Here is a 9,686-nt window from a genome sequence, read left to right as displayed (position 1 = left end):
TAAATTTCTTGACACTCCATTTCTTGTAAAATCTTCAGGACAAAGCAGGAAGGTTTTTGCCCCAAGAATCTTCCACGATTCCTTTCTTGTACTCAACGGAATAGCTCTTTCTTTTTGCACTCATGTCTAGGGGTAAAAATATACGGTAGCAACATTGTTTATTTCTTGTACTTTAGACTCTTCAGCAAAAAAGCAGACACCCCCTATTGAATCAAAATGACACACTGTTTACCTGGCTCCCACACACTGTCTGGAGACTGTAATTCTCACCCCCTAAGGCTGGAAATACACTCTGTGAGAACCCAACCTTAAGAATCACACATATGGTTGCCTGACTCACACACAGAGCCATAAAAAAAGTAACGTACCTGCAGACAGAAGTTCCTGTACCACTTGTAAGCAGCGATGGTATTGCAGCTTCCGGCCACCAGGGGGAGCTCATCACAGTAGACATGTGCAGCAGCAACAGAACAACATTATGGAGTTTTCCAGCCAGCAAGGGGAGCTTACAACAGCACACTCGTACAGCACAGGAGAAGGTAGGAGACAATGGGGATGGCAGCAGGGGACAGGCCTCTCGACTTGCCTGCACACTTTAGTATGCCTTATTATTGGCGTGTGCCTTATATTAGCGATTTCTGCAAATTTCTTAATGTGTCTTATTTTCGGGGGTGCCTTATTTTCGGGGAAACATGGTAATATGTACCATGTCCCATATCATTTTTTTTTTAATTCCAAGACTTTTTGGATGCAACTTGAAGACTTTGGAGCAGATAAATGAAACGGACTAAAAGAAAATCTATCTGTGTTGTCCATAGCAGCCAGTCAGAGCTCATCTTTGATTTCATATTCTGCCTTTGAAACATGAAAGCTGTTCTATAATTGGTTGCTATGGACAGGACTGTTTTTTTTAGACAGTTTAATAAATCTGTAGTTATTACATCCACTGGGCGCACTAAAACATCCCGCCTCAGCACGGATGCAAGACAGTCTCCTAATAAAACCACAAACACTCTCACAGTATCTGCAAGTACACATTACACCACTCCAGGCAAGGATAGAAGGATATCTGTCCCTTACTAATCAGGGGAAGTAGGGTACCCATGCCTAGCCTAGAAGCAGGAAAGGCGCCCTAATAAGGACGGCCCCACTATCTGCATCTGGGACCTTGCTATCCCTGATTAGGGACCTGGAGTTAAGCACAAAACACTGGACATGACACTGTTCACACACACAGAACATAACTGTTCATACACCTCATGTCTGTCCAACTGCACAGACACTCAGAACATGTCGCTGTTCACACCTATACACCTCAGGTAATGCAAACCACACAGAACAGAAACCTCACTCAGAACTAACATGCATAAAATTAGTAAGCCATAGCTAGTGCAAATGTCCTAACTCCAAGGGGAAGGAGAGTCAGCCACTGTGCTGACATAAAAGGAACAGTGTCAGGAAGCACCCATCTGACCCCAGGTCCCAGCAGCACAAACCTTTCATTTGTTTGCAGACTAATCTGTCAGAATGGTAGCATCGCATAACAGTTTTATAGGTAAATGGGCACTTATGAGGAATATATTTTATCTGAAGATTGTGTGGAAGATTTTATGCACTTCTTAGCAATTTGATTGGGAAAAAACAACTGAGGTCATCTACTAAAAAGTACGTTTATGTACATTTTGCCATGCAATTCATATCAATCTTAATTATATAAACTTTACTATAAAACTTTTGGCAATCTAGACTTTATAGTGCTATAGAAATACTGAATACTATGACTTCATATTGTCAGTATGCTTTAATGATCTTCAGTTCGGTAACACAAATAGAACACTTATGCTAATCTGAAATGGCACCTCTGTATCTTTCACGCGATTTGACGCTCTGATAGCTGTGCTATAATCAGAACGTTAAACTGGCGCTTGTGTGACGGAGCCCTCAGACTAATGATACATACTATGTACAGTGTGCATCAGGTAGTCAGAGAAGCAGTTTGGCCATCTTTGTTTTTCCAGGCCTGGAAGGCCACTTTAATCTTCACTCATTTACTCATCTTGCCAAGTTTCAGCTAGCCCTTTCTTTGAGCGGCTACAGAGTCAGGCCCTGCCTGTTTTTATCCTCATCCATGGCTCGTTAACTCTGATGGTGACTCTTCACCTCTGAATCACAGGCAGCATTGTGTTGCCAGGGCAACCATCACACTCAGGTGACATAAATTCTGGCTGCTCATTTAAAGGGCACTCTAGACTTTACTCCCTGCCTAAAGATTAAGATCCCATCTTTACCTGTCTATTTATACCTGTCTCATCCTACAGTATCTCAATGTGATTTATATGTGGACTTTAACTTGAACAGTCCAGAATTTCTTTTTTTATCTGTAATGTGATGGATATACTGGTATGTGTAGGGTTATTGTAATGTTGCAAGGTCCAAATGGCTACTTACAGCTGAGCTTCAATCTTCCAACATATAGCCTCACATTATCATTAAGCTCCTTTTGGTATAAAAAAAGAATTCAGAGTAGATTCTATGAGCTGCCCAGTTTCTGATACAGTAAAATAGTTCCATCCCAGCATCTCATAGTTTGCATGCATGGAATGGCTGAGCTCTGTTCACTATGGGAATGGAAATAGATGACAATTGTTTTCTTAATGAAGGCACAATACTGAATTTGGGGCACTAAGGGGGCACTATAACTAATTAGGGTGACTAAATGGCACCATAACTAACTAGAGTCACTAAGTGGCACCACTATTCAGGTGAAGGCACTAAGGGAGCACTACTACTGAATGGCGTATTAAAGAGACACCAGTATTGAGTGAGGACACTAGGTGGGCACCATTACTGAATGGGGGCACTAAACAAGCATCGCCTTCAAAGGGTCACATGTGAAACTACTTCTTCTTAAGTGGACACACATGGAAGATTATTACTTCCAAGAGATATTACTGCTGTCTAGAGGGCAAAAAGAGGGTACTATTACTTTTTAGGACACATACAGTGGGCAGCATTATTTTCTATAAGGGGCACAATGTTGGGTATTGCTGCTATATGAGAGCACTAAAAGGAGCACTATTACTGCTTGTGGCTACTGAGAAGATCACTATTACTCTGTGGGGTACAAAAGATTGCAGTTTTACTGTGTAGTGCACTATTAACCTCTGGGGAACATTATAGGATACTATATGTTTGGCACTATTATTTTTAGGGATGCTGGCTGTATGGCACAAGTTTTTTTTTGGGGGGGGGGGTGGGGGGGTGGAATAATGACAGTTATGATTACATTATTTTTGAGAGACAATATTTAGCGACATGCACTACACAGCAGGTACAGTAATAGGGGCAGATGGGGAAGTGATAAGCATAGAATTGGAGGTAGCAGCAGGATTGAGAGTTTCTGTAGTTTGGGAAAAGGTTGGGTGGGTGTTGAAAAATTGAGGAACCACAATTGTCTGTGTTTCAAACTTTTTAGAGGCTAGATGTGACTGAAAGAAGGCATCATAGTGGGCTGGGCTGGATAAAAAAAGACACGAAAAGTGAACAACTGCAGTTAAAGAAGCTGACATCTGTGAGTCACTAAATGTAACTGTACTCTATTCACTTATAATGTCTGGAGAGTGCCTGTTTAGGACAGGTATCTGCCACTATATGGTCGTTGTATGGTGGTAGTATTTGTCTCTACATAGTGATATTTATTGAACAACAGTATGGTTGTATTATTCAGGCACTATGTATTTGTCATGATGTGGCAGTAATATTTGTACGGTGGTATTATTGGTCTTTGTATAGTGCTTTTTATGTAATAATTGTATGGCATTATTATTCAGTTAGTATTTAGTGGTAATGGTCATGGCGTGACTTTATTATTAGGGTCTTGTGTGGGGATATATTATGGGTAATATTGGCCTTTGTATGTTTACTTTCTTCAGTAAAAGTAAGAAGGTAACATTTAATTAAATGATGGTGATAATAAGTGTCCAGTTATAGCAGCAACAGTGTTATATGATTATTATTTTATATCTATATAATTATTTTTTTGGGTGGGGCGACAAACAGATACCATAAAGCTTGTGTCTCTACCCTTTTAAGATCAAAGCAATGCCCCTGCCAAAAACATAACATTTTTACAATTGTTGTTTATTCATGCAGTCACTTCTGACTCTCTGTGACCTCGTGAAGTAGCCCACGCCAGAGCTTTCTGTTGGCTGACTCCACCCCCAGCTCTACCAAGGTCCAGTCTGTCACCTGAAAGATATCATCCATGCATCTTGGCCCCTCTTATTTTTGCCTTTCACTTTCCCCAACATCAGCATTTTCTCCAAGGTATCCTGTCTTCTCATTATGTGGCCAAAGTACTTCAGTTTTGCCTTTAATATCATTCCCTCCAGTGAGCAGTCTGGCTTTATTTCCTGGAGTATGGACTGGTTTGATCTTCTTGTGGTCAAAGGCACTCTTAGCCTTTCCTATGGTCCATCTCTCACATCCATAGGTTAGTATGGGGAATACCATTGCTTTAACTATGTGGACCTTCGTTGTCAGTGTGATGTCTCTGGTCTTAACTATTTTATTGAGATTGGTCATTGCTCTCCTTCCAAGAAGTAAACGTCTTCTGATTTTCTGGCTGCAGTCTGTCACTGCCTCCATGTTTCCTCCCTCTACTTGCCAGTTGTCAATTAATCTGGTTGCCATGATCTTGTTTTTTTTATGTTTAACTACAACCCAGCTTTTGCACTTTCTTCTTTCACCTTGGTAATAAGGCTCCTCAGCTCCTCCTCGCTTTCAGCCATCAAAGATTTATCATCTGCATATCTTAATGCAGATGATACATCTGCAGATTGTTAATGATTCTTCCAGCGATTTTAACTCCAGCCTTGGATTCATCCCCGCTCGTCGCATGATGTGTTCTGCATAAAAATTAAAAAGGTAGGATGATAGTATACAAACTTGCCATATTCCTTTCACAATCTTAAACCAATCTGTTGTTCCATGGTCTGTTCTTACCGTTGCTACTTGGTCGTTATACAGATTCCTCAGGAGGCATACAAGGTGACTTTGTAACCCCATACCACCAAGAACTTGACACAATTTATTATGATCCACATAGTCAAAGGCTTTAGAGTAATCAATAAACCAGAAATAGATGACTTTCTGAAATGTCCTGCCTGCCTCCATTATCCAGCAGATATTGGCAATTTGGTCTCTAGTTCCTCTGTCTTTTCTGAACCCAGCATAATAGCAGAAAACAGTATCCAAAGTAAGGTAGCGGGGAACACTGCCAGGCCGTGGGGCCGCTACCTGACCTTGGATAATGTTTTATGCTATACACAAGGGACAATCCCCATACCTAGGCTACCCCATGTGGGGTACTTTGGGATGTTTTTACTTTGTAAGATTTCCATCACTGTAGGGACTACTACCCCCCTTTCCCCCTATCTTTTTTCTCTGCCTTATTTCTATTGATTTTGATTTTGCTTTATACTGCTTTTTGATATTGATGGTATTAAGTCAATGACATCACCAATTTCCTAGTACTGTCATATTGTTTCATCAATTATGTTATATAAGATTTTTCCCTTTTATATAGATGGTTATTCTATAGTATGTATATTTCTTACCACATCTTAACGCTCATTATTAAAAATGTGTTACCATTAGAGATGAGCGAACGTGTCCGTTACGGACACTTACGCACCCGGACACCGGCTTTCCCGAACACTTCAGTGTTCGGGCGTAAATGTTCGGGGGCCGCCGGGGGGTGGGGGTCGCCGTGGCAGCGCGGGCGGCAGCAGCGGGGAACAGGGGGGAGCCCTCTCTCTCTCCCTCTCCCCCCCACTCCCCGCCGCACCCCCCCCCCCCCCCGCGCTGCCACGGCGACCGCCGAACATTTTTCGCCCGAACACGGAAGTACTCGCAAAGTTCGGTGTTCGGGCGAAAAGGGGCGGGGCCGAACATGTTCGATCATCTCTAGTTACCATGTTCACCTACCGTAACACACTACATTAATTGCAATGATTACTATGTTCATATATTTAAATTTTTTTTATGAATTGGCTTTTAACTCATTTTTTTTTTTTAATTACCATCCTTACTGTCTATCAATTTATCTTTTTTAACATATCCTTTGTCTCTTTTCCACTTTTATATTATCTATATTAGTGATTTCGTGCTTGAGAAAGGAGCGTTCGGGTTCTGAAATGCGTTGCACTGTGAACTACAGCTCTGTTCGATAAATTTTCATTTATTCCAACTCAGTGGGCTCTGCTTCTTTCTAACAGATCCTACGGACTATACATGTCCGTTCTCAGGCAATCACATTTGGCACCTCATCGGTCACCCTGAGCACAGCAGTTATCCTTTTTTCACTCTACTTGACACTGCTTGTGGGGGCGCCGTCCCCCAGCTTTTCTCCTTGCATACTCTCATTTGATGTCCTTCCTTAGGACAGGGTCTCCCTGTTTTCTGTGACTACCACAATTTCTCCGCACCCTTCTATGTGCTTTTCACTGTAAACTATCCCAGGTTTACGTACCACCGATCATCTGCAAGAGGCACTGTCCAGCTCTTCAATTTCTGTTCGTGTACTTTTCACATGTAGACGATTATTGTAGAGGATTATTTAAAAAGCAGCTTTCCAGGCAATTGTATTTGTGTTACAGATACGTGAATTAAATTACATTCAACATTTTCGGAGAATTATTATCATTCAGTGTAAACATAGCCAATGAACGAACAATGAACTATAATTCGTACAGGTATCATTCATTGTTCATTTTATGCAGGCATAAAATCATCACTCATTTCCCTTTAATTTAATGTAAAAGGTGATCTTTCAGTTGTTTGCAGACCACTCCCAGGCATTTCCAGCCTCCCCTGACAGACCAAAGAAGGACTGAACAAGCTCTGACAAAAAAAATGGCCAAAACTTTGTAACAATTGTGTGCACATGTAAATGAATGTAGTTTAAAAACAAATGACTTGTTTGCTTGCTTTAATGATTATTTGCTCCAAGTAAAACCCTTAAATGGATGTTCAAAAAAAGAAATGGTTGTTTAATTTGGCTTGCTTCTAGGAAGTCTTAGGCTGCATTTACACGGATGATGAGCTCTTACGCTGGCCGCATCGCGGCTGAAAATCACATTGATGAAGAATAGCTGCGATTGTGTCCTGAGATTAATTAGCGTTTTCACGTTATTTACTTGGGTGTATCATGTAAAAAATATGGTGCAGCGCTGAATTCCGTTGGTCGGTAGAAATCCTTAAAATGACTGCTAATACTTAAATAGAGCCAGCTGTCTTCTTTTCCAAGCATCAAATGCAGGTTAACTCCCTCCCCCTCACTTTTTTTTCAGCTCGCATAGGAGTCAAGACCTATCTGTTGATGCAGCGTGAAGCAGTTTTTTTATGCACCCAAAAATCACCCATGTAAGTGAATGCATTGGAATCCAATGCTTCACATGGTCGCGATTTACAGCTAAATAGCCGCATATAAACGCTCATGTGAATGAGGCCTCAGGTTGAGTGTTGTATGCATAAACTGCCATTACATTAGATGTAGTGTTGGTCAGCAGACTGAAGAGTTCCCATATTCTGCTGCTAAGCTTCTATGGATGCTCAGCAAAAGGCAAGTCAGGATAATAACACAAGAAGGAAATTTGTACACTTTGCAGACTCTAAATATACAGAAAACAAATTGCCTGCACGAATGTAATGCCAATTATTTAGATGACTGTCATTTTCCTGACCTCAATAAGGAATAATGCTGATGTTAGTGATGTATAAGATAACGCTCTCATTTGTTACTTATGATGTTATTAATGTTACTTCTATAAAATAACAGATTACTATGTCTCCGCTTTTGTTTATGTGATACTATTAATACTCCTGTTAACAGTGTTGCTTGTAATGTTCTAACTAATATGAATGAGCATTCTGCATCTCAGATACATGTTCAGTATGATAGTGGTGATTTACTATGAGGCAATTATCCACCCATGAGACACTGTTCTGGCTTCTCTATAAAGAGATCAATTACTCTTATTCAGATTAATACACATGTATATATTACCCAGCTGTCTTTTCTCTTAAAAAAAATCTTATATGGTTTATACGCTTGATTTAAAGCATAGCTGCACTACAGGTACCCATTTTAGCATAAGCTGTCATGTGTGCACATGAGAAATAACACTATTTCTGGTCATTATATGACTTATATTTGTATTTATCACCAGATTTTCCCTATGCAGGCTGTATCGCTAATATTTAGTCTTCCTTGGGCTGGTTGATGGAGACTAGCTGCTATGATGCCCCCACAGACTGTACATGGAGAAAACAGCAGATTCTGCTCCATAGGGGGTATTCCCATTTCAGTTTTTCATGACCGAGATGGGAAACCCCAGCCTTCGGTTTCTGGCCACCTGTCGGAAACAGCTGAGTGCTTCAACCCAGTGCAGTTTCCGTAGCTCTCATTGAAGTAAATGAGAGCTATGGAAACAGCATTGCAGCTGAAGCACTTGTCTGTTTTCCTACTTACAGACCCAGTGGCCATTATTTTAGTAGTAGTTTCCAATCTCAGCTATGAAAAGCCAAGATGAGAATACTCTTTTAATTCTCTACAAGCCAAACAGAGATATGGCAGCATCATAGAAGAAATTTTCAGCAGTACTGAGCAGTGTGGATGTGATTCCATTTGTTGTGGTATCACAGTAAACATGATTAGCAGCAGTCACTTCTGTGTGTCTTTCCTTCTGCAGTTTCCTTCACTCCCCCTCTCTGTAGACATCTATGGACATCATAAGTTATCATCCACCTTGATTTCATGTGTTCTATCTAGTTGTCTCTCTTACTAGATATGGAAATTCCTTGACAGCAGGCAGTGGACTCCTAGTGGCAAACAATATAGATTGATTTTTCTGCATGGGTGCCTTAGGAAAGACCCAGTCAGGCATATTAAACCAGTTTTCTAGTGCAAATTGCCGCAGAAAACTGTTTTACATCCTTTGCACCACATCTATGATGTGTTTAGACATTTTTACACACTTTTCCAAACACTTCGCAAAAACAGGAAAAAAGACTTTGCTGAGAGGGACATGGCTTTGTGACAAAGAGAACGTGGTATAAATGCGACTTTGTGCACTAAAAAGTGTAACAAAAACTGGCTTAACCTAAGCAAATTAGTAGGTGCTATACATTTAGACAGATCCAACAGGAGCCAGTGTGATACATTTGGTGTATCTAAAGACTGTTTAAGTTGCACTATTAGATAGCATTAGTTAATCGGCCCAAATGTGTATGCAGTATTTGCAAGAACAACAATGAATTGTGGGGGCCTTGTGTAAGCTGTCGCTCTTGACCTGAAGGTTGCAGGTTCAATCCCCGCTGGTTCAGGCAGCAGGCTCAAGGTTGACTCAGCCTTCCATTCTTCCGAGGTCGGTAAAATGAATACCCAGCCTGGTGTGTGTGTGTGGAGGATGGGGGGGGGCTGGAGGGTAATAAATAGATTATACAAATAACAAGTCCCTTTCCCCTATAATAAGGTGTCTAAATGTAATCAACTAAGTGCATTTTCTCTAGGGTGAGGTGAGTATGTAAACCTGACCTGAAGTGGCATTTGAAAACGTATTTACTATAAGAACTTCGCAGCATCACTTGTGTTTACTGTCATATAAGATATTAACACAGGTGAA

The sequence above is a fragment of the Eleutherodactylus coqui genome, chromosome 2, assembly GCF_035609145.1.
Source record: "Eleutherodactylus coqui strain aEleCoq1 chromosome 2, aEleCoq1.hap1, whole genome shotgun sequence".
Classification (NCBI taxonomy): Eukaryota; Metazoa; Chordata; class Amphibia; order Anura; family Eleutherodactylidae; genus Eleutherodactylus; species Eleutherodactylus coqui.
The sequence above is the reverse complement of the archived record's forward strand: the minus strand, read 5'-3'. Positions refer to the sequence as shown.